A 26,675-nucleotide genomic window follows, 5' to 3' on the forward strand; every position below is an offset into this window, starting at 1 on the left:
CGCATTGATACAAGGTCTGTTAGATACGTACTACTTACAGAACTTCTGAAGCATAAACTAATTTATCAATATCAAAGGCCCAAGAAGGCAAAGCAATTTTTCCTACTCCAAAGTAGGAGTGTTTCGGAGCAAGGATGAAACTCTGAATGACCCTCATTTTGTGCTGAAGACCTAGAACCTCCACTGGTTCCAGGCTCCATGCTAGAGCTTTGTTTTAAAATCAAGACCCCACAGGACCCACAGAGCTAAGAGGATTATTTTTTTTCCTGTACCTATTCAAAACTGAAGCCCTGCAGCCATCAGGAAGCTCAAGTTCTTTGCTCAGCTTCTGCCTGTGTTTGGGCTAAGTGAAAATCCCTGGGTGGTAGTGGATGCTTCTAGCACCAAATGGTTTCTGTACAAAGTCCAGGCATTCCTCCTGGCCTGATTGGAGGGTTACCCCACACACAGAGAAGGATGTGACTAATACTGAATGTGACTTCAGACTCTGCAAGTCCAGACAACTTCTGATAAACATTTAAACAGAGGTCAAGAATGTTTTCCTTTCTGAGGGGAAACTATGCAGTCTATGGTGTGAGTGGGAGGGAGTAGAGGGGAATAAATCTAAACATCAGCTTCCTCCTTCCATAATTCTTATGCATTTTAGCAGCAACCATTTTTAATACTCTGACAGGCTTTCATACTTAGGACCCATAGCTGGGTGCTTGCTAAAAGAGAAGAGAGATGGAAAAGGTGAAGAAGATCCAGCAATTCCAAAGTGATTACCAAGCAAGTTTAGAGCTAAGCAGGGCAATTAGGGCTGGTTTCCCTGTTTCCCACCCTCAGGCCACGAGTGCTCCAAAATGTATGCCCTCAAGGCACAATTCAAGTACCCGGTTGGGATGCTCCCTTCCTATGCTGACAAAAGGGGGAAGCTCTGTAGAGGAAATGGGCGTTGACTTCTGGGGGAGGAAAGGTGAGTTGGTCCAGATGGCACTTCTCAGCATCCTCAGCCCACCCAAGGAATTCTGGGGCGTTGGCCCAGGACAAGGAGCAGAGATTGAAGAGCAGAGAGCCAGCATAGATGTCCCCTTCACAGGGGAAAAGAAAGCAGCATAGTTTCTGTGACCCAAAGCGCTTTCACTGGTAGTGCGGATACAATGTCTTGAGCGCTTCCCTGCCCATGGGCTGTTTGGTTTGTCTCCTTACGTTTCCTGGATGCGTGTGTGTTGAGGGAAGGAGATGTGGGTAAAGACTGGCATTCTGTCTCCCCAGTACTAAATAAAAAGCAAGAAGAATAAATGTCACTCAGCAAGCTCCCTCTAAATGGGAGGAGGGGGATTCAGTATTGGAAAAAGAGATGTTGATGTCAACTTTAGTGAAACCCTTCATGTATCTGAAATCAAAGTTCTTTTGAATATGTCAGCTTCGGTTATTTCAGCCATTACCTCTGTGGCCGGGAGCACTGAGGACCAATGTAGGTAGAATGCAATTGTGTCAGTTACTCCCTGTTGAGTTTTAAGCAGGTGGAGAAAAGATCTCATTTTTGAAGTCATGACTATGGAGTCATGGAGTATCCCCATACTCCATTTTAGACATGAGAGAGAACTTTACTTTAAAAAGCTAGTCTTCAGAAAGCACATCCACTTGTTTGTTGATTTGTTTCTTCATGTAGTCATTCATTAATTCATACATTCAAGTGCCCTCCAAGCCCTATGGTGGGCTCTGGGGGTATGGAATGGGCCATGTCAATGGGCCATTACTCAGAAAACTGGGAATCATGGTCAGGATGAAAGTTCTGGAGTTAAACGTACTGTAGAATCCTGGCCCTGCTACAGATACGCTCTGTGCAAGGTACTTAACCTCTCAGAGCCTCTGATTTCTCACCTGAAAATGGGGCTAATAAGCATAAACACCTCATTGGATTCCTGTGAGAGTTACCTGAAATAACATGAGAGAACCTGTGCCGTGCCTGGAATATAATAAGCTCATACGTGGTGGTAGAGGCAGTATTAGAGGTTATGGTAAGGATAGTAGTAATTTCTATTATTAGCAATTACTATTATTTATTTATTTATTTATTTAAATTTTATTTATTTATTTATTTAGGGGTGTATTGGGTCTTCGTTTCTGTGCGAGGGCTTTCTCTAGTTGCGGTGAGTGGGGGCCACTCTTCATCGAGGTGCGCGGGCCTCTCAGTGAGAGGGCTCAGTAGTTGTGGCTCACGGGCCTAGTTGCTCCGCGGCATGTGGGATCTTCCCAGACCAGGGCTCGAACCCATGTCCCCTGCATTGGCAGGCAGATTCTCAACCACTCTGCCACCAGGGAAGCCCAGCAATTACTATTATTAATGAGACCAACAGCACAAGAGTGAGAGAGCAAAGCAAAAGTGATAGGTTTCAGCAGGCGAGAGATTGCTGGATAGGAGATGACTTGTGGACTTTCTTTCCCTTGAGCTCTATTATTTTTTTCAATGACATCTTAGTGGAGAAATTTGGAAATTCCTTTCCCTTTGCATTCCATTTTCTATTACATTCCTGAAGACTGAAGCTTTGGTACAGAATTCAGCCGGAGGCTACATCCCAGCATTTGCATTGACCTTAGAGTGCTTAAGGTAATTATTCTGTCAATTATTTGACTTTTTAAAGTGTGCTTACCTTGAAGAACCTCTGCAAAGGAGGACCATGTTAATGTGTAACATGGAGATAAGCAGGGTGCTGCTCATTTTTATTTCTTTTTTCTTTTTCCTGGCTGTTCAACTGGAAAACTGAAATGGTTCTATTTGCATCTCATAGAGCAGTGTTGAAAGGTGGGGACGAAAGAGCTTTTACTAATGAAGTACAGCAGAATGTGAATTTTTGCAACACGAATGGCAAGGGATCATCTGCAATTTGTTTTGGTTTTAAGAGAAAAAAGGAAATTACAAGGCAATGTAATACCTTGCTTGAAAAAGTGACAAGACATTTGGTAGTGTATATATGTCCATGCCACTCTCTCGCTTTGTCACAGCTTACCCTTCCCCCTCCCCATATCCTCAAGTCCATTCTCTAGTAGGTCTGTGTCTTTATTCCCGTCTTACCCTTAGGTTCTTCATGACATTTTTTTTTCTTAAATTCCATATATATGTGTTAGCATGCAGTATTTGTCTTTCTCTTTCTGACTTGAGATCAGCTCGGTGCTTTGTGACCACCTAGAGGGGTGGGATAGGGAGGGTGGGAGGGAGGAAGACGCAAGAGGGAAGAGATATGGGAACATATGTATATGTATAACTGATTCACTTTGTTATAAAGCAGAAACTAACACACCATTGTAAAGTAATTATACTCCAATAAAGATGTAAAAAAAAAAAAAGAAAAGAAAAAGTGACAAGATAGCAGAGAGGATACTCTTGAGTTGAACCAAGTAGCTGTGTGCATCTCTTGTAGATGGAATGAGTGGTCCCTACTTGCATGGACAGCAAGGTCATTTTTCTCACCCTAAAGAGAGGGCATTAACCATCGGTGCTAGAGGAAACGTGGAACAGGAAGGAACGAGCAACTGCAGCAGGAGGCCTGAGTTGAGCCCAGGAGGGTTGGGGACCCTGTGGGCGGGAGCCAGCTCCACCCAGGTGGCAGCTCCCAGGCCAGCAGGCGTTGGTGGTGGAGCTGGGCCTCTCAAGTCCTAACAGCTTTTTCGGGAACTTTCTGTTGTTAGAGAAACCACCTCCGCATCATCCGAGTGCATTTCTGAAATGCCTGACTGTGCTCAGGGCTCTGTAAGCTCAGGATTAGCCAGTCCTCCAGGGACCTGGTCTGCATCACCAGCAAAGATCAGAGGAACTTGGTAGAGCCATTTTTTTGAAGGAAAAAAACAACCCTAAACCCACAAGTGAATGGAAATGCATATTTATATCACTGGCTCATCAAGGGTCAGGGTGTTTTGTGGCAAGGGAGAGAAATTGGTGATTAGGAATGAAACTCTGGAATGTAAAGCTAGAAGATCTGTGGCGAAGACGGAGAAGAGGAGACTGAAGGCAAACACTGGATCTTGTACCACTTTTTCATCAGCTGCAGCAAGTAGTTGACTACACATTGGTTAGCTGATATGTCGAGGCAGAATTTTAGGTTACCTGGAAGGTCATATGGGACAGTGGTTAGGAGCCTGGGCTCTAGAACCAAATTGCCTGGTTTTGAATCCCAGCTCTACCATTTATAAGCCTCGCAACTTTAGGCAAATCATTCAGCTTTCCTGTACCTCAGGTGTCTCCTCTTGTGAAATGGGAGGCGGCCCCAACCTCACAGAGTGGTTGACAGGGTTAGATTAGTTACACACCTGAATGCCCATGGTGAGCAGTCAATGAATAGGCGTAGCTGTTGTTGTGAATGGCCATTGGTGGGGAGGTGAGGGACAGGACTGAGTTGAGGGGAAACAATTAGCATGAAATAGGATAACAGAGTATATGGTGGTGAGAAACTATGAAAGTCATTGGGTCCAGCTTCCTCCTTAACCAGGAAACAAATCCTATTCCACTTTAAAATAATTAATTTGAAATCATAAATAACAGTGACCGTTTATTGAGTACTCACTGTGTGCCAGACAGCAGGGGAAGCCCTGTGCCTGCATCCTAACAATCCCATGGGGCCCTGGTACTTATTATTACCCCATTTTTATCAATGAGAAAACTGAGACTCAAAATGTTAGGTAACTTACCCAACATCACCTAGATCTGTCTGAATCCAGAGATTATGTTCAGAACACAGCAGTTCTGTTCCCTTTGCTTTCCATTTTCTATCACATTCCTGAAGACTAAAGCTTCAGGACAGATTTCAACTGTCAGGACAGATTTCAACTGAAGGCTGCATCCCAGCACGTGCGTTGGACCTGGAGTGCTAGGGTCATTGTTCTGTCAATTATTTGACTTTTTTTTTATATAAATTGATTTATTACTTTATATTTATTTTTGGTTGTATTGGGTCTTCGTTGCTGCACGCTGGCTTTCTCTAGTTGCGGCGAGCGGGGGCTACTCTTGGTTGCAGTGCGCGGGCTTCTCATTGCAGTGGCTTCTTTTGTTGCGGAGCGTGGGCTCTAGGCACACAGGCTTCAGTAGTTGTGACACATAGGCTCAGTAGTTGTGGCTTTCGGGCTCTAGAGCACAGGCTCAGAAGTTGTGGCGCATGGGCTTAGTTGCTCTGCAGCATGTGGGATCTTCCTGGACCAGGGCTCGAACCCGTATCCCCTGCATTGGCAGGCAGATTCATAACCACTGCGCCACCAGGGAAGTCCCTATTTGACTTTTTAAAGTGTGCTTTCCTTGGAGAACCTCTGCAAAGAGAGGACTGATTTATTGTGTTCTATGGTCCCATTGAAGCAAGTATTTAATACCCATGAATACATGCCTTATTTTGTTTTGTTCTATATAAATCCAGACACCATATTTTGAAAAATACTTTAATTCTATTAATCTTGAGTAAATCATTTCCCAGTTCTTGGTTAGCTATTTAAAAGAAATGATAATATTAAGTAATAAAAAATTTTCCTTTGGAATCAATCCATCGTTTGATTGGATTTGATTGAAGTTGTGAATAAAATGAAGAATTCATCCCTGACAACTCTCAGCCATTGCTCATCCATGCATGAATGCATTTAAAATTGTTAGACATCTTTAACTGCTGACGAACACTTTGTTACCTTGACTTTAAATATGCGATGTGTCTTTGATCTTAGTGCTTCCTTTGGGAGTAAGTAAAATCAAGACTTCTCATTCCCTGACATGGCATCCCTTCAGATGTTAGAAGATATTTAACAGGCAGTCCCCCACCCCAGGCATCTCTTCTTTAAGCTAAACACCCACATCACCTTCTATGTTGGTTTTCAGACCCCACACCAGTCTTTGATGGGTGGTTTCCACCCTTAAGAGTTTGAACAAGATCCAGGGCTGCCGGACTGACTGGATCAATACAGAACACACTGCAGCCACAGGGTCACACAAATGCAGACCCAGACAGATGGCCTCCAGCCTCCTAGCCTCACTGATGTCATAGTAGACTCCATGGTTAAATAATAAAGGCAGGGTGATAAGCAGAAGCCAACAGAAGGATTTCCCCAAACCGTTTCAGAGTGGTCCATGGTAGAGGCTTCATGTCATTGCTATTGTTTGTATTTCAAGTGAGAGTTCCTCATGTTGGTTCTAACAAAAAGATCCTTGATATTCAAGATTTGTGTGGACTGTTCCTAAATTCTCAGGCACAAGTTCTAAAAATGAAAAGCTGTTTCTTCTTTTCATAAGAAGGGGCATTTGTAGCTACGTTTATCACAGATCCATGTTACAAATAGACAAGGGTGCATGGAAAGGGAGATGTTTAAAGTCACGTATTGAGATCATCAGGTGGCTCCTTTTGATCTAACTCCTACATTGCTCTGCTTTGTGTCTACCCTTTTTTCTCAGATGTGAAATTGTTGGGCTTTATTTTTCCACTTGTCAAATTCTCTTCAGCTTTTTAGCTGCTGTGTTGAACTCTTCTTTTCCTTAAAGGCATTTGGTTATTTTTTTTAATGTTTTTGCTTTACTGAAGGTTAATGTGCTTTTTATGGTTTTATAGTTACCTTGCAGAAATCTCATTAGAAAAGCACTTTAATATATTACTTGGCAACCAGACATCTGACAGTGTTCTAGTTCATTAGTTAGGAAACCTCCCCTGGCTTGGAGGAATGGACATTCCTCTGTGAATTGGGAAGCTTTGATCACTCCAGCAGGGGCCAGGGTTTATTTTAATGCATTTGAGGGGGAAGGGGAAGAGGTACTCTAAATCTGGCAAAATAAAAATAACACTGATTAAGAAAACAATGAAACATTCTTGAAAAAGAATTGCACTTCATTTAATATTATTCTGTGGTATCTCCTGAGTCCTTTGAAGACAGGACTTATTTTAGAAAATGGGTCTCTTTCTGTGGCAAGAGCCTAGTTAAACAGACTCACTCCAGGTCACAGATCACATTGAAATGATCCTAATGAGGGTAGACTTTTCAAAGCTATATTCATTTTACCATGAATAAATGGATTCAAGTCTTATTCGTGGGTTTTTAATTTTCAACTTTGAATTTGCAAACTATCAAATTCCTTCAAAGCTATGGTGTGCAGAGAAGGATCTGACTAATAGGATTGCTTTATTTTTAAAGAAAGATGCCCTTTGGCACAGCACTGGACTTTGAAATATGATCAGTCAAGGGTCCAACAGGCAAGGATTTCCCACATGACACTGTTTCTTGTTGAGTTCCAACCAGATTTAATGTCTCTCATACAAAAAAGCTACCGGGAGGGCTTCTAGTGCATTCAGAGTAGATAATGCTATGGCTTCCCTGGTGGCACAGTGGTTGAGAGCCCGCCTGCCGATGCAGAGGATACCGGTTCGTGCCCCGGTCCGGGAAGATCCCACATGCTGCGGAGCGGCTGGGCCGCTGAGCCTACACGTTCAGAGCCTGTGCTCCTCAACGGGAGAGTCCACAACAGTGAGAGGCCCACATACCGCAAAAAAAAAAAAAAAAAAAAAAAGATAATGCTATATTGTTTCAACACAGAGTATACCAAATGAAGTAAAAGTTCCTGAAGCACGGCAATACTTGGGTGCTGGTGACTTTTTTTTTTTTTTTTAAGGAGCTGTATCTTTTTTAATTGAAAGACTTGAAGTAAGCTGTATGAAAAGGTGTTTTTTGTTGTTGTTTGTTTGTTTGTTTGTTTTTTGCACGATACGCAGGCCTCTCACTGTTGTGGCCTCTCCCGTTGCAGAGCACAGGCTCCGGACGCACAGGCTCAGCGGCCATGGCTCACGGGCCTGGCCGCTCCGCGGCACGTGGGATCTTCCCGGACCGGGGCACGAACCCGTGTCCCCTGTATCGGCAGGCGGACTCTCAACCACTGCGCCACCAGGGAAAACCTGAGAAGGTGTTTTTTTTTTTTTTTTAAAAAAAAGGGGGGGGGCTCAGTTATTAGAATGGTATAAATAGGGCAGCAAGCAAATGGTCGTATGAAATGAGGGCCTCCTCCTTTATCAAGAGATAAAGGGAAAGGAATGGAGCATTTTGGCAAGAGTGACATTAAGCCGCTGAAGTAAGGTTGGAGAGGAAACTGGAGCATCCTGCGTAGTGACAGAAATAAATGAAAGAAGCATGTAGTGCTTTTCGGCTTGCCTGATTGACAAGCAGAACCCAGTTGCCAATGATGGCTGACTTTCACCTTTTAATACCTTCCAAGGCAGGTAGGAGAGAGGGAGGGATGGGCAGAAACAATAAATGGTTTAGTTCTGTGTTAGAGGTGCATTTTCCAAAGAAAATGCAATTTGGAGATCTGTGTGCTCAGACCAGGACCCGCTGTGTGAGTAGCTGGCCTCAGGCAGGTTACTAAGTACCCCCCCCCCCGACACACACACTGTGTTTCCTCATCTCTGTGCATTAGGGATCACAGAGGCTCTCAACCAACTCCACAGCTCTGTGCTGTGGGTCAGGTAAGATAACACACTTTAGAAAGTTCTCCACAAATGGGCAGTGATGGTGGAGCAAGCTGGAGGTGGTGATGATGGCTGTGATGTCTTTTCCTGACTGACTCCAAGCCTGGCCAGTTCCTTCGCAGCCGTGCAAGCTCATGGGGCTACTCAGAAGGCCCATCTTATTGTCCCTTCTGATCCAGAGACCCTAGTTCTCAGGTAGTTCTGGCTGTCTTTATAACCATCTCCCTTCCCGCAAGGGTTCACAATCCGCAGAGAAAAGCTGTTCAAGACAAGACCTCTTAAGCAGGCTCAAAGTTTTGAAAGCCACTGTGGACCTGCCTTCCTGAGTCCCCAGATATTCCCCCACACCAAGTACAGTCGGCCCTCCGAATCCATGGGTTTTGCATCCTCAGTATACCGACAGCCGACTATATTCATCGCACTGCACCATTCTATATAAGGAACTTGAGCATCTGTGGATTTTGGTATCCGTGAGTACTCCTGAATCCAAACCCCTGCAGATATTGAGAGAGGACAGTATGCACAACACCAGTGTGGCTCCCTTAGACCTGTCATGATATTGACCCAGCCCAGCCCCCTCTGCTGGGCTGGGAGCCAGGACTGTGGGCCGGGGTGATGGCCCAGCATGTGCAGTTAGAGGATCGTGACCACCCAGGAAAAACCAAGGGAAGCTGTCTTACCTTGTGTGTGTTAGAACCCGCCAGTGTTGGAATCTGGGGTTGCTTAGTCTAAGCCTGAATGATCAAGAACGGGGGACAGTGCCAGAATGAAAGCGAACATTTGTTTGTCAGCACAGATAGAGGAAGGAAATAGGCCTGCTAAATATAACAGCCTCAGTAGGCCTCCTACTGACTGGTCCTTCTCTCCTTACCCACGCAGAACTCGCCTGATTTGATGAGACATATATGTACTGAATAGCAGCATGGAACATAGTGTTTGACTAGAAGAGGCTTTCCAAAGGCTAGAGCAAGAAAGAGGAACATTCTTTGTAAGTTCCAAGTTAGTGTTTCATACCCCAGAGATATAAGAAATGGTGCCTTCAGTAGGACCTAGAGTTGTGCATTGATCAGCATCGCTTTTGGCCAAAATATACTCCTGATGCAGCTTGTACTGATTCACACACTTCCTCCAGCTAGGTTTCACCACTGCCACATGCACAAGGACCGAGGGGCTTCCTTAACTAGGTGAGCCTGGTGTGTTTAGAGCAGAAGAAATAGCATGTAGTGAAAAAAGAGCACATGCAGGGAGAGCCTATCTGCAGAAAAATTGGCCTTTTTTTTGTTTTGTTTTGCGGTACGTGGGCCTCTCACCATTGTGGCCTCTCCCGTTGCGGAGCCAGGCTCCGGACGCACAGGCTCAGCGGCCATGGCTCACAGGCCCAGCCACTCCGTAGCATGTGGGATCTTCCCGGACCAGGGCACGAACCTGTGTCCCCTGCACCGGCAGGCGGACTCTCAACCACTGCACCACCAGGGAAGCCCAAATTGGCCTTTTTAATTAGCAGTTTTGTTTCAATACATTCTTTAATACATTGTGTTGTACTGTTCAGCATTGATCTTCAAGATCGATCACATTTGTTTTTCAGGAGGAATCAATCTTAACCAAATAGAAAAATGCACTGAGGCCCCCCTGTGTTTGTTGCTCATTACTCCTCCCCCAAATCTGTGAGCCGGCTCAAGGGGTCTGAGGCATTCAGAAGAGAAGCATTCTTATTTAAACTTCTGGTGGTTCATTTTGCATGTTTTTGAGACCGATTATGGTCTCATAGAGGTTCAGGCCCACAGTCAGAGATTGAGAAACTTCCATCATTATAAATGTGGCCTATGGCGCCCACCTCATTTTAACTAGCTTGATGCAAAGGAGTGATTGGGGCCTGACTTCTGCCTCCTACAAACTAGTCTTTTTCAATGGTGTGCACTTCTTTCTGTCCCCCAAAGGGATCTGTTAAATGTGATTTTCAGCAGGAAATGTGCTTTTTTAATTTGTTAGCCATAATGGAAATGCATAGATAAACAGAATCTGTGTGAATGTAGTCAGATTTGGGAGTGGGGGACAGGATAGGGGAAACAAAGATAGAAAAAGCTCTGTCAAACATGAAATGAGGGGCAGCACAGGAATAAAGAAGCAGACGTAGAGAATGGACTTGAGGACACAGGGAGGGGGAAGGGTGAGCTGGGACGAAGTGAGAGAGTGGCATGGACATATATACACTACCAAATGCAAAATAGCTAGCTAGTGGGAAGCAGCCACATAGCACAGGGAGATCAGGTCGGTGCTTTGCGACCACCTAGAGGGGTGGGTTAGGGAGGGTGGGAGGGAGATGCAAGAGGGAAGGGATGTAGGGACATACCTATATGTATAGCTGATTCACTCTGTTATACAGCAGAAACTAACACACCATTGTAAAGCAATTAACCTCCAATAAAGATGTTAAAAAAACAAACAAACATGAAATGAGTATGTACTTGATTTTCATTTTTGTTTAAACCAGCCTCTTTATAAAATTTATTTCTTAATAAGACAACATTTTACAATGAGTATGATCAGCGTTTTGAAGAGAAAACATCTTACTGTGGAAGGACTTCTAGAAGAAAGAAAGACTCACCTAAGATTCCTGCAGGAAATCTAAAGAGAACTCCTGGTGGCGGGCCTCCCATCTGTGTTTTGTGGTGAGGGACCATAAACAACCCAGAGAGAGAGAGAGAGAGAGAGATCCCAGTAACTGGAAGTTCCCCGGTGGCCCGGCCTCTGCTTCCTGCCCAGCTTCTGCTCATTTGCCATCTTTATTCTTCTCTTCTGCTCCGTCCAGCCCCACAGATGGTCCAAGAGACTCAGAGGGGCCTTCAGGCTTCTACACCAATTTGAGTTTCCCTCCTGGGCAAGTCAGTGTGTCTCATGGTAATATTCTGTCCTGAAACCATACAAGGAGAGGATGTAACAGTCTCTGACACTCCTGGGAGCACACCTGGAGGAAAGCCTGAAAGTGGTGGCCTGGAGGAAGCCCCCCGCCCTGGACCCTACTGTATGTCTGGGCAAGAGGCTCAGAACATTTCTCTAGTCTTGGCTAGAAAGGCTTCCTTAGAGCTTTGGCTTTTCTCTCATGTCCTTCAGATGGATTCTGCATACCAGAATGGCAAATTGAAAAGCTTCACAGAATTAGCTTTTAATGTTAAAAACAAACAAAAAAGCAAGTTGAGGAATGACTGAAGAGAAAGCACACTCCAGCTGTCAGACAACTTTGAGAGCATTAGTGGATGTTCTAAATTTAAATATAATTTGTCCCTTTCTCCTTATCCCTATAACACCCGAAGTTTCCTTTCACTTCCCTCCCTGCCTTCCACTAACCCCATTCCTGGTTTACTACCTGGCGATGATAATTATGTATATGCATCCTGAAAATTTAACCCTTCATGTGCCATTTCCTCTCTTTCGCTATTTTCTTTCCTTTTTTGTGGAAAATTATGTAACAGAAACTTGCCATCTGCATGTTCTTCACTTTTTTAAAAAAATAAATTTTTTGGGCTTCCCTAGTGGCGCAGGCATTGAGAGTCCGCCTGCCGATGCAGGGGACACAGGTTCGTGCCCTGGTCCGGGAAGATCCCACATGCCGCGGAGTGGCTGGGCCCGTGAGCCATGGCCACTGAGCCTGCGCGTCTGGAGCCTGTGCTCCGCAACAGGAGGAGTCACAGCAGTGGGAGGCCCGTGTACCGCAAAAAATAAATAAATAAATAAATAAATTTATTATTTATTTATTTTTGGCTGCGTTGGGTCTTCGTTGCTGCACACGGGCTTTCTCTAGTTGTGGTAAGCGGGGGCTACTCTTAGTTGCGGTGCACGGGCTTCTTGTTTTGAAAGAACAGTGATAAACTTTAATCAAATTAAAGTCAGGAATATAAAGATTCTGCCTCAATTTTTCTTTAATTTCTCACATATCACTTATTTTCCTACTGTCTGCTGAATTTTAACAGTCTGGGACAGCCTCTATGATTACAAATTTAAAAATACACATCCATAAGTCCTTAAACACCATTTTAAAAAACCAGAGTGTCAATGCCAAATTTCTGATTTTAATGAAAATTCTGAACATTAAATGAGCATTGCTGCATTTACAATGCTGACTTTTAAAAGCTATCTGAAAATAAAATATAGTAAAATTATTGCTTCCCAAAGTTATGTTGACATAATCTATACAAGGCAGAATTGAAACAATAGCAAACTGCATGAAAACAGTTACATAACCAATCTTTATCCCTTCTTTTGGCATTTTATACAGCTCTACAAAGCTATCACGTTATAGTCCTTATCTTGAAAGGGATGTCCTGCCATCTAGATACTTAAATTCTATCCATGTTAAGATATATCCTGAGGATATTAGTGTGTTTACCCATAGGAATGACTTTAATTTTGCATGTTAAGCAGTACAGTACACGCTTGACAAATCTCAGTGTGAAGTTCTATAGGCATATTACTTTGCCAGATAATACAAAAAAATTCACAGTGCAAAACCAAGAGTAGTTATTCTCATTATTTAAAAAAAAAAAGCAACACTTATTTCACAATCCCTGGACCTGTAAAATAGCCATTCTTTTAATTTACAGAATCGAGGGAAGTATTTTATTTTATTTTATTTATTAAATATGTTTCCTGCTCATACACAATGTTGATATCATTACCATGATTTTTTTTTTTTGAAGATGTTGTGGGTAGGAGTTTATTAATTTATTTATTTTTGCTGTGTTGGGTCTTTGTTCCTGTGCGAGGGCTTTCTCTAGTTACGGTGAGCGGGGGCCACTCTTCATCGTGGTACGCGGGCCTTTCACTGTCGCGGCCTCTCTTGTTGCAGAGCACAGGCTCCAGACGCGCAGGCTCAGTAGTTGTGACTCACGGGCCTAGCCGCTCCGTGGCATGTGGTATCCTCCCAGACCAGGGCTCGAACTCGTGTCCCCTGCACTTGCAGGCAGATTCTCAACCACTGCGCCACCAGGGAAGCCCGAGGGAAGTATTTTAAATGTCAGAACACACATGCTGAATGTGATTTAGTGTATCAGCACCAAAAATCTGGAAAGTCTACAAAAATTGTTTAGATATATAAGGTGCATACATGAATTACATTCAGTTTGAGGGAAGAAACGGTACCCCCAGATGCACTGATATTTAAGAAATAGCTGAATAACTTTCACCTTGGTTTATAACAAAATAAAAAAATACTGCTTTTAATTTTTCTTATATGTCATGTAAAATTTAGATCCAAAATTGAAGTGCTGCCTTTTACTGTGAATAGCAGTTTGATCGTTACTTTTTTTTTTTTACAACTTTATTGGAGTATAATTGCTTCACAATGGTGTATTAGTTTCTGCTTTATAACAAAGTGAATCAGTTATACATATACATCTGTTCCCATATCCCTTCCCTCTTGCATCTCCCTCCCTCCCAGCCTCCCTATCCCACCCCTCCAGTCGGTCACAAGGCACCGAGCTGATCTCCCTGTGCTATGCGGCTGCTTCCCACTAGCTATCTACCTTATGTTTGGTAGTGTATATATGTCCATGCCTCTCTCTTGCTTTGTCACAGCTTACCCTTCCCCCTCCCCATATCCTCAAGTCCATTCTCAAGTAGGTCTGTGTCTTTATTCCTGTTTTACCCCTAGGTTCTTTTTTTTTTTTTTTTTTTTAGTTTCTGCTTTATAACTACCCCTAGGTTCTTCATGACATTTTTTTTCTTAGATTCCATATATATGTGTTAGCATACGGTATTTGTTTTTCTCTTTCTGACTTACTTCACTCTGTATGACAGACTCTAGGTCTATCCACCTCATTACAAATAGCTCAATTTCGTTTCTTTTTATGGCTGAATAATATTCCATTGTATATATGTGCCACATCTTCTTTATCCATTCATCCGATGATGGACACTTAGGTTGTTTCCATCTCCGGGCTATTGTAAACAGAGCTGCAATGAACATTTTGGTACATGACTCTTTTTGAATTATGGTTTTCTCAGGGTATATGCCCAGTAGTGGGATTGCTGGATCATATGGTAGTTCTATTTGTAGTTTTTTAAGGAACCTCCATACCGTTCTCCATAGTGGCTGTACCAATTCACATTCCCACCAGCAGTGCAAGAGTGTTCCCTTTTCTCCACACCCTCTCCAGCATTTATTGTTTCTAGATTTTTTGATGATGGCCATTCTGACTGGTGTGAGATGATATCTTATTGTAGTTTTGATTTGCATTTCTCTAATGATTAATGATGTTGAGCATTCTTTCATGTGTTTGTTGGCAGTCTGTATATCTTCTTTGGAGAAATGTCTATTTAGGTCGTCTGCCCATTTTGGATTGGGTTGTTTGTTTTCTTGCTATTGAGCTGCATGAGCTGCTTATAAATTTTGGAGATTAATCCTTTGTCAGTTGCTTCATTTGCAAATATTTTCTCCCATTCTGAGGGTTGTCTTTTGGTCTTGTTTATGGTTTCCTTTGCTGTGCAAAAGCTTTGAAGTTTCATTAGGTCCCATTTGTTTATTTTTGTTTTTATTTCCATTTCTCTAGGAGGTGGGTCCAAAAGGATCTTGCTGTGATTTATGTCATAGAGTGTTCTGCCTATGTTTTCCTCTAAGAGTTTGATCGTGTCTGGCCTTACATTTAGGTCTTTAATCCATTTTGAGCTTATTTTTGTGTATGGTGTTAGGGAGTGATCTAATCTCATACTTTTACATGTCCCTGTCCAGTTTTCCCAGCACCACTTATTGAAGAGGCTGTCCTTTCTCCACTGTACATTCCTGCCTCCTTTATCAAAGATAAGGTGACCATATGTGCGTGGGTTTATCTCTGGGCTTTGTATCCTGTTCCATTGATCTATCTTTCTGGTTTTTGTGCCAGTTATCATCCTGCCTTGATTACTGCAGCTTTGTAGTATACTCTGAAGTCAGGGAGCCTGATTCCTCCAGCTCCGTTTTTCGTTCTCAAGATTGCTTTGGCTATTCGGGATCTTTTGTGTTTCCATACAAATTGTGAAAATTTTTTTCTAGTTCTGTGAAAAGTGTCAGTGGTAGTTTGATAGGGATTGCATTGAATCTGTAGATTGCTTTGGGTAGTAGAGTCATTTTGACAATGTTGACTTTTCCAATCCAGGAACATGGTATATCTCTCCATCTATTTGTATCATCTTTAATTTCTTTCATCAGTGTCTTATAATTTTCTGCATACAGGTCTTTTGCCTCCTTAGGTAGGTTTATTCCTAGATATTTTATTCTTTTTGTTGCAGTGGTAAATGGGAGTGTTTTCTTGATTTCACTTTCAGATTTTTCATCATTAGTGTACAGGAATGCCAGAGGTTTCTGTGCATTAATTCTGTATCCTGCTACTTTACCAAATTCATTGATTAGCTCTAGTAGTTTTCTGGTAGCATCTTTAGGATTCTCTGTGTAGAGTATCATGTCATCTGCAAACAGTGATAGCTTTACTTCTTCTTTTCCAATTTGGATTCCTTTTTTTTCCTTTTCTTCTCTGATTGCTGTGGCTAAAACTTCCAAAACTATGTTGAATAAGAGTGGTGAGAGTGGGCAACCTTGTCTTGTTCCTGATTTTAGTGGAAATGCTTTCAGTTTTTCACCATTGAGGATGATGTTGGCTGTGGGTTTGTCATATATGGCCTTTATTATCTTGTGGAAAGTTCCCTCTATGCCTACTTTCTGCAGGGTTTTTTATCATAAATAGGTGTTGAATTTTGTCAAAAGCTTTCTCTGCATCTATTGAGATGATCATATGGTTTTTCTCCTTCAATTTATTAATATGGTGTATCACGTTGATTGATTTGCATATATTGAAGAATCCTTGCATTCCTGGAATAAACCCCACTTGATCATGGTGTATGATCCTTTTAATGTGCTGTTGGATTCTGTTTGCTAGTATTTTGTTGAGGATATGTTCCAGTTTAAGACACTTCACACAACAGATATTTAATGCCCTAAAAATATTTTTTAAACTTGAGTCATTTTGTGAACATCTGAAGTTAGATCTCTTATATTTTTATGTAGAGTTGGGTATAAAGTCATTGTGTGTCAAATAAAAATTATTTTTAAATGTTATCAGTCCCAATCAGTAATTAGGACTTTTCTAAATATGTCGTCATCTTTTCAGGCAAAAATTACTATCATGAAGTTAGATGAAAGTAAATACAGAATTTCTTGGTTTACAATCCAAAATTATTGTGGCATTAAAGCATGCCTCTTTCCAAACCATTTGATCAATGCTGATGACACTTAAATAAGGAAAACTTAGGCCAGTATTGCTCTAATTATACTGACATGCTGTCCTGAATGACCTACCAAGGCTGGGGAAGGGACCTGGCCTGGTTCCTCCACTCTGTGAAGTGGCCCCCTCCTGTCTTACTCTAAATAACTTATACAAAATCAACTTATGCACACTGTTAACACAAAATCCAGCAAGCTACAGCCATGATGCCACCTACATGTATATATTTACTTTTTACTGTGTACATTAAAGAATTCTGTTGTGCTCTTCACATATTGGATATAAGTCTTCATATTTATTTCTAGGTTCCTTGGGAAGGGAAGAGAAAGACTAAGAAAAGAAATAGAACAGGGGAGTCAGACTGTAAAGTAACAACACAACTAGCCCAATATCTTTTTAATTTAAAAGATACTATCATCAAAAGGTTATATATATTTATCTATATATTTATATATAGATATATATTTATATATATATATTTATATATATATTTAAAAGAAAAGTCTCCTTCCTAAAATCCATATTATCCCATGATAGATTTTCACAGTGACTAGTATATATATCAATATAGTTTTCAAATCTCTTCAGTTATCCATTGGGTAATGGTTTTGGAATTAAAAGATGCCATTATCATCATAGTCTGAACATTGTACCATTAGAGAGATGTGCTTAGAAATGGTTCAGTGATTTGCTCATTATGATGACTATTTACAAAGATGTCTATTTAGCTTAGCAATAAATAATCCTGATACCAAAAGAGATAATGGTCATGCACACACCGAGATGGCTGCATGCTCTTAAAATATTTACATGTAGTTTTTCCATTAGGGCTTTCCCATTAGCAAGTGAAAGTGAGCTCTCTTCAATTTTCTCCACATCAGTCTTGCTTCTGGGGAATGCATCCTTCCATTTCTACAGCTTCGGGCCATCCTTCATATTTGTTTGTGTCCTTATTGTTCTTTATGTGCTGTTCAAAAGGGCTTTTTGTCATAATGCCTTTTCCACCACAGAAGACCCAGTTGTCTCTAAAACCAAGATGAGTAATAGATGTACTCCCCAATTCAGCAATGGGCTGCCAGGCCTCATCATTGAGTTTGGTTGCTCCATCATCATATGTTCCCATTAAGACTATTGTTCCATCTTGTATGGCCTTCAGAAACTCAATAAATGAGGCCACATTTCCTCCCCACATGTCAAAATATCTGGTGTCTATTAGATCTCCTGTTTTTCCATTTACCTAGGCAACATTGATTCCTCTTCCAACATTATTCTTAACACCACTCATTAAAACATTATCCTCCAGGCAGATTTTGGGTCCTACCACATTGGCTGCTCCACTTGCCATTTTAAAAGCAAAGTGCTTCTCAGGGCAAGCTTTTGAGATCCCACATTTATATCTGGGAGGTTTTGTGGAACGTGCAACTGCGTCCATTGCTGACCTTGCAAATAGATTTCCTAAACTCGCATCCATTTTTATTTCAAATGCTTGAGAAATAACATAGAATGTCAGTAAGAATACTGCCACAGCTACCACCAACTTTGCAGCACCTGCTACCCTCATGTTTGGTTTTTCAGTCTGTGGCACTTTTCATTAAATAAGCTCTGGCCTCCCGCCTGCCTCTCTGCCTCGTGCGCCCGCTCGCTCCTCCGGCTCCTCCCCGGTGCGCGGGCTTCTCCTTGCAGTAGCTTCTCTTGTTGCGGAGCACGGGCTCTAGGCACGTGGGCTTCAGTAGTTGTGGCATGCAGGCTCAGTAGTTGTGGCACACAGGCTTAGCTGCTGCGTGGCATGTGGGATCTTCCCAGGCCACGGCTCGAACCCATGTCCCCTGCATTGGCAGGCGGATTCTTAACTACTGCGCCACCAGGGAAGCCCTGTTCTTCACTTTTGACCCCAATCATGTATTAATGGATAGAAAATATTTCAGTCTCCTTATTTTTCTCTGCCATTGCTGATGCATTACTAGGCTCCTCTTATCTGGGCATTAGCTCATTGCTTATCTGAGTCTTCACTGGCTTCTGTTTTGCCTTCATCTCTTGGTTATGATGTCTATAGGTCTTGTCTCTATGGAGAATTAGATAGTAAACTGGCGACAGCAGTCCTTTGATTGGAGCTTAGCTTTTTCAAATGCTCAGAATTTTTTTTTATTACTTATTTGTACTTTTTTATGGCTAACATTTTTCTGATTCTTTGCCTGAAAGTTTTTTTTTAATTATTTAGTTTTGGCTGCATTGGGTCTTCATTGCTGCGCGCGGGCTTTCTCTAGTTGTGGCGAGCTGGGGCTACTCTTCGTTGCGGTGCACAGACTTCTCATTGCAGTGGCTTCTCTTGCTGCGGAGCACGGGCTCTAGGCACATGTCAGATGTTTTTTCAAGCATGCTTCTTCTGAAACCTCAACATATCTCCAGATCAATGATTCCCAAACTTCTGGGAATTGTAACAACCTATCCTTACGTTTGGTTTGTATGAGATCCTACCTCCCTTTTCACCCTATCAATCCTCCAGGAAGAAGAGAGCAACATTTTTTGGTTTTTAATGTAAAAACATGTAAAAAATTTTTTAGTTTTGAGGGGGCTTGGGGATGACATGACACTCAGTGGTGTATTGGAAAAGACGTTGCAAAAAAGGAATCACTGCTGTGAATCTTGGAATAAGGTCATTTTAATCTCACTATTTCCTTTTTTTTAATTGAGGTAGAAAATGCATAACATGAAATCTACCCTGTTAACAAATTAAGTGTACATACAGTATTATTAAATATATGCACATTGGTATACAGCAGATTTCTAGAACTTTCTCATCTTGCAGAAACATTGAACAGCAACTCTGCATCCCCCCTACCTCTAGCCCCTGGCAACCACCATTCTACTTTCTGCTTTTATGAGTTTGACAACTTTAGATCCTTCATGTGAGTGAAATCATGCAACATTTGTTTTTCTGGCTTATTTCACTTAGGTTAGTGTCCTCAAGTTTCATCCATGTTGTAGTATATGGCAGATTAATCTCACTATTTCCTGAAGTGTGAATATAAGACCCTTAAGGGGAAAAAAAAGTCTTTTATAGTTTCTATGGGCTGTTTAAGGTTACAAATGCTTACAGTTAAGGCTTATGTTTGGGGGATCCTGGGGGGATATAAGGTCCAATTCTTTTTTATATAATGATGAAGTAACGTAAAAGATTCTAGGAGAGCATGTACAAAGAACAGTCCTTGAAAATGCATATTATCATTATTGCAGTTATCTCCTTGAGACTTAGCCATAATGACCCCAAATCAATAAATGTCCATCCATGAGGACTGTACAAATGTGGGAGGTTTTGCCGTAACCCTTGAGGAAAGAACCGTATGACAAAAACAAAAAAACCCTCCTTCTCCAAAAAGAGATAATGATTAATTAAGGGACAGCTCTAGTTGACAGTAGAGAAAGCTCAAAGATGTTGTATTAGTTATTTACGGCTACACAATAAATTAGTCCAAAATTTGCAGGCTAAATAAAACAACAATGAATATCTAGTATCTCATACAGTTTCCGTGGGTCAGAAATTTGGGACTGGCTTATCTAGATAGTCCTTGGCTTGGGGGTCTCTCATGAGGTTGCAGTCAAGATGTCAGTGGGGGCCAGTCATCTGAAAGTTTGAGGTTGGAGAATCTGTTTCCAAATTGGCTCACTCACATGCCTATTGTCATGAGGACTTAGTTCCTCATCACATGGACATCTCCATTGCACTGCTTGAGCATCCTAACAACATGGCAACTGGCTTCTCCCAGACCAAGTGATCTAAGAAAAAGCAAGAAGGAAGCTGCAATGCCTTTAATGACCTAGTCTTAGAATTCACATATTGTCACTTCCACCACATTCTTTTCATTAGAATGGAGTCACTAAGTCTAGCCCACATTCAAGGGGAGCAGAATTCGGCTCCACCTAAAAAGGGAGGATTTGATAAGGGGATGGGAGACCCATGAAGCAGAAGGGAAGAACAGGATCTGGACCAGACACTCTAGTGATACCTGGAGACAAAGAGAAAGAGAATGTGGACACAAACTCCAGTCTGTGGCTGGCATGGGGGCTAGTAGTGGGGGAGGGAACTGGGGGAACAACTGGACAGCCAAACCAGAGAAATGATACAGGTAAGAGTAGTGGCTTTGACCATGAGCAAGGGTGGATGCCCCAGGCCAGCCCAGGAGCTTGGCACTGCTGGAGGGGGAAGTACTTTTCGCCGATATGACTTTCCTGTTGCTATCAGGCCTTCTTCACTAGAGATTCTCCTTCAGCTCAGCAAGGAGCTGGCTCAGAACCCAGACTCCACATGGGAGGAGGGCTAACGTCTTGGTGCTGTTTGCCTCTGGAGCTGCCCCTTTGAACATGTCCACCTGTGGGCATGTTCAGAACTCCATGCCTTAAGAGTGAGCCCTGGGCTTCCCTGGTGGCGCAGTGGTTGAGAGTCCGCCTGCCGATGCAGGGGACATGGGTTCGTGCCCCGGTCCAGGAAGACCCTACATGCCGCGGAGTGGCTGGGCCCGTGAGCCATGGCCGCTGAGCCTGCGCGTCTGGAGCCTGTGCTCCGCAACGGGAGAGGCCACAACAGTGAGAGAGGCCCACGTACTGGAAAAAAAAATATAGTGAGCCCTTTTCTGTTTTCACTATGGAGTTTGATTCCAGGGATGGCCTCTGTGTTTTCTCCAAAGCCTCTTTCTGAAACTGAGCTTTTGTTTACCTCCTAAATTGCCCTTCTAGCCTCCTTAGACTGAGTTGATTTGTCTTGATGGATGAATCCGATTCTTGAACTCATCCTCTTTGGCTCCATTTCTCTTGGCAGAGAACACAGGAAGATAGTTTTTCTTATGTGCGTGTTTGGGGAACATTTTTTTTCTTTGTTTTTCTGTCTCAGCCACAACCCGTGGGCGAGCCCAGCACCTGGGACCTTGACAAGCCTCTGTGTGTTCATGGGTTGAGGTCATCTAGGGAGTTCCTCCCAGTGTCGTTCGTCATGTCCCCGAATTCCAGAGCAGACCGCAGTTTCCCAAATCCCAGGCTCATGGAAATTGGGGGAATTACTTTTCTGGAGCCAGCTTTATCTTACTTGTCCATGTTCCATTCATGCAAATTGGAAATCCTCCCGCAACTAAACTGTGTGCCGCCCTTCTGCCTGGGAAATGCAGCTGTTCATGCTTAATGCTTTTGCTTAGCACCTTTCTAATCTCTCAGCTTTACACTGTTTAAATGGCAGCCAGCTGATTGAGAACAGATAATGTTTTTTCTGATTATTAATAAAGTACAAGGAAATGAATTCATACGGTTCTAGTTCCGCTTCTGCCAGCCCCCTGGAATGAGTGTAGGCAAATGTTGAACCAGCGCCCGTCCCAAACCTCATCTGTAAAATGAGAATTTGGACAAGATGGATCTTAGGGTCCTTCTACATCTAAAGGTCACTGGCTATATGATAATTTAAGAACATGGAAGTATTAATAGGGTAGGATTTATTTACCACAAGAGGAGAATCTCAGTACTGTCTCCTGTGAAGCATCCCACCAGAAAGTGCCTGTCTGTCAGCTGGTGCTTTTCCTCTGCACGTGGAATCAGCAATTCTTCTTTCATATTTGGAAACAGACTTTAAAGTGGACCTTTTTCACTTAAAACCTCACATAAATGTTTGGGTTTTTTTTGTTTTGTTTTGTTTTTTGCAGTACGCGGACCTCTCACTGTTGTGGCCTCTCCCGTTGCGGAGCACAGGCTCCGGACGCGCAGGCTCAGCGGCCATGGCTCACGGGCCCAGCCGCTCCGCGGCATGTGGGATCTTCCCGGACCGGGGCACAAACCTGTGTCTCCTGCATCAGCAGGCGGACTCTCAACCACTGCGCCACCAGGGAAGCCCACATAAATGTTTTTAACATGTTTTAGGGAACTGGGGTTTATGCTTTGCTGATTGTTTCTTTTAAATCCATCTTTTCTAATATAACATTATTGCTTGTCAACATAGACTTGCCCTTTTGCACTTTTAAATAGTTACCCCAAACTTCACTCTGGTTTCTCCCACTAAAAGTCTGACCAGTGACCCCCAATTTTTAAATCTCATAAACTGACTAATAAGACAGCATTTTGCTATAGAGTCAGCCTTTATCTTTTGTCTCCTGGGTTTTATCTAAATTTTTTAATGAAATTGCTACTTTTGTATAGATTTTTACCATATGGTCTATGTTAATGTAAGCATAAGAATACAGCATCAGCAACTCTGGCCATTTTATTGCTCTAGTTGAGTAGCTGGGTCAGGAACATAAACAGAGCATCTCTAAACATTGGCCTGTTTGTACCTATGAACAGCTGAGGACAAATTTTTAAAAAGCCACAGTAATCAAAATTTCTGCCCAAATGGTAAAACATGCCCTTGTACAAACTCTGGAATAAAAGTAGTTATAACTAGCTAGCCCCCCAAAATCTTTTTAATGACAAAGGAAGCCAGTCTCTTGGAATGGTTCCTAAAGTCTTGCTACTTAAACCTTTACATGAAAGCACAAAACCTGGTGTATATTTTGGTAACAGCATCAGTACACTCAGCTACTCGGGTTTGTTGATCATTTACTCAGTGCCAGGCACTGGGATACAGAATAGAACTTGAGAGAAGTTGGCCTGTCCTTACCAGCATTGAGCCCACAGTCTAATGGGGTGCGAAGACACAGTTAAAGCCCTGAGAAATTGCTGTGATGAGGGTAAATAGAACCATACAAGAACGAGGAAGGAGGCCCTCGTTCTATTTATTGAAATATAATTGATTTACAATGTTGGTTAATTTCTGCTGTACAGCAAAGTGACTCAGTTATACATTATATATACATTCTTTTTTATATTCTTTTCATTATGGCTTATCTCAGGATATTGAATATTGTTCCCTGTGCTATGGAGTAGGACCTTGTTTTTTCTATATGTAATAGTTTGCATCAACTAACCCCAAACTCCCGGTCCATCCCTCCCCTCCCCCAACCTTGGCAACCACAAGTCTGTTCTCTGTCTGTGAGTCTGTTTCATAGATAGGTTCATTTGTGTCATATTTTAGATTCCACATATAGGTGGTATCATATGGTATTTGTCTTTCTCTTTCTGACTTACTTTGCTTAGCATGGTAATCTCTGGGTCCATTCATGTAGCTGCAAATGGCATTATTTCATTCTCTTTTATGGCTGAGTAATATTCCATTGTGTGTGTGTTTATGTATATATTTATACACCACATCTTCTTTATCTATTCATATGTTGATGGACATTTAGATTGTTTCCATGTCTTGCCTGTTGTAAATAGTGCTGCAGTGAACATTGGGGTGCATCTATCTTTTCGAATTATAGTTTTCTCCAGATATATGCCCAGCTGTAGGATTGCTGGATCATATGGCAACTCTATGTTTAGTCTTTTGCGGAACCTCCATACTGTTCTCCAGAGTGGCTGCACCAATTTACATTCCCACCAGCAGTGTAGGGAGGGTTCCCTTTTCTCCACACCCTCTCCAGCATTTGTTATTTATGGACTTTTTTTAATGATGGCCCTTCTGACCGGTGTGAGGTGGTACCTTATTGTAGTTTTGATTTGCATTTCTCTAATAATTAGCAACGTTCAACATCTTTTCATGTGCCTTTTGGCCATTTCTATGTCTTCTTTAGAGAAATGTCTATTTAGGTCTTCTGCCCATTTTTCAATTTGGTTATTTGGTTTTTTAAAATTTTATTTTTATTTATTTATTTATTTATTTATTTATTTTTGGCTGTGTTGGGTCTTCGTTTCTGTGCGTGGGCTTTCTCTAGTTGTGGCGAGCGGGGGCCACTCTTCATCGCAGTGCGTGGGCCTCTCACTGTTGCGGCCTCTCTTGTTGCGGAGCACAAGCTCCAGACACGCAGGCTCAGTAGTTGTGGCTCACGAGCCTAGTTGCTCCGTGGCACGTGGGATCTTCCCAGACCAGGGCTCGAACCTGTGTCCCCTGCATTGGCAGGCAGATTCTCAACCACTGTGCCACTGGGGAAGCCCATGTTATTTTTTTGTTATTGAGTTGTATGAGCTGTTCATATATTTTGGAAATTAAGCCCTTGTTGGTTGCATCATTTGCAAATATTTTCTCCCAGTTCATAGGTTGTCTTTTTCTTTTGTTTATGGTTTCCTTTGCTGTGCAAACACTTATAAGTTTGATTAGGTTCCATTTGTTTACTTTTGCTTTTATTTCTATTGCCTTGGAATACTGACCTAAGAAAACATTGGTACAATTTAGATCAGAGAATGTTTTGCCTATGTTCTCTTTTAGGAGTTTTATGGTATCATGCCTTATGTTTAAGTCTTTAAGCCATTTTGAGTTTATTTTTGTGTATGGTGTGAGGGTTTCTCATAACTTCATTGATTTACATGTGGCTGTCCAACTTACCCAACACCACTTGCTGAAGAGACTGTCCTCCCCATTGTATATTCTTGAGGAGGCCCCCATTCTAAATAGGGGGAAGGGGGATGAGGAAAGACATCAAGGGAGGTTTGTCAAACAAAAAGATAACTGAGATCTAAAGGATATCTAGGGGTTAACCAGGCAAAGATGGGGAGGAATGGGAAATGGGGAGAATGTTCCAGGAAAAGGAATGACATGCCCAAAGGCTAGGGGCCAGGGAGAGCAGGACACATTTGAGGAACACTGAAGTTCATTATGGCTGGAGCTCAGAGTTCAAGAGGGACAAGGCAAGAAAGGAGGCTAGGAACATACTCAGGGCCAGATCTTATTTATTCTGGATTTTATAGTTTAAATAAATGTAGTCATTTCGAACCCTTCTCCCCTTTCTGGCAGTTAAATATTTTCTCAAGATGAAGATGTAAATCTGAAGCATATCTAAGCCCAAAGAGGAGACATTTTCAGTAATAGAAGGATTGTTTGGCTCTGCCCAGGAATGTTTACTAACTGTTAACATTGACTTTTAAAGTTTTCTATTAAAAAAAAAAAAAAAGAAAAAGAAAAGGGCTTCCGTGGTGGCGCAGTGGTTAAGAATCCGCCTGCCAATGCAGGGGACACAGGTTCAAGCCCTGGTCCGGGAAGATCCCATGCGCTGTGGAACAAATAAGCCCGTGCACCACAACTACTGAGCCTGCACTCTAGAGCCCGCGAGCCACAACTACTGAGCCCACACACCACAACTACTGAAGCCCACACGCCTAGAGCCCGTGCTCTGCAACAAGAGAAGCCACCACAATGAGAAGGCTGCGCACCACAACGAAGAGGAGCCCCCGCTCACCGCAACTAGAGAAAGCCCGCGTGCAGCAACAAAGACCCAACAAGCCAAAAATAAATAAATAAATACATTTATAAAAATAAAAAAATAAAGTTTTCATAGGATTCCTGCCTGTATAAGGTACTTTCTAAGAAGATGACATCTTCTTAATGATTTGCAAAACAAAACACGAAGCATATTTTCAAATACTGATTTTCCCATTAAACATTCATTGAAACCATTCAAATCTAACGAAAAGGACTGGCGTTCTCAGACTGTTTTATTCTAAGATGTGGTAGGACTCTAACTATGTGGTCGTGGTAGAGTTAACATCTGCTGAGCATTCAGCATGAGCAGGATAATTCTGACCTGTTTGGGGTTACAAGTCCAAACTGCTTACCCAGAGCCGCTCAGAAAATACCCCTGAAACATTTCAGGCCGGAGTGTGAATGGTGAGCCGTGACCACTGTTTAGCATTCTCACAGTTGTGTAATCTTTTCTCCAAAAGACATTAATGTTTTCATTATCTTGTTTTTCTTTTCTTCTTGATAACTTGTAGACATACCTAATCTCCTTGCCTTGACACTGAAAACCGCTGCAAACTAGTCTGGCCTCCAGTTCTCAAGATATCTTTTCCTTCTCTCCAAACCCCTCACCCTCCAACAAAACAAAGCAAGAAGGGACACTTCAGCAATACTGGGTTGTGTAGAGAGGCACCACAGGAGCCTAGGGAAAGCTCTGGGTTTGGA

The 26,675-nt window shown here is 42.3% G+C and overlaps 1 protein-coding gene and 1 pseudogene across 2 annotated transcripts in view; one reads left to right on the forward strand and one right to left on the reverse strand.

Annotated features, from left to right (window-relative positions):
* The window catches only part of IGFBP7 (insulin like growth factor binding protein 7), a 78,311-nt gene that overhangs the window by 25,425 nt on the left and 26,211 nt on the right, over positions 1 to 26,675 (forward strand). The window lies entirely within an intron of this gene.
* On the reverse strand, positions 17,346 to 18,342 carry LOC308613438 (protein FAM3C-like; annotated as a pseudogene). Its single transcript has one exon. The product of its transcript is annotated as a protein FAM3C-like (transcript).

Source organism: Mesoplodon bidens (assembly GCF_964165515.1).
Source record: "Mesoplodon bidens genome assembly, chromosome: 1".
In the NCBI taxonomy this organism is placed as follows: domain Eukaryota; kingdom Metazoa; phylum Chordata; class Mammalia; order Artiodactyla; family Ziphiidae; genus Mesoplodon; species Mesoplodon bidens.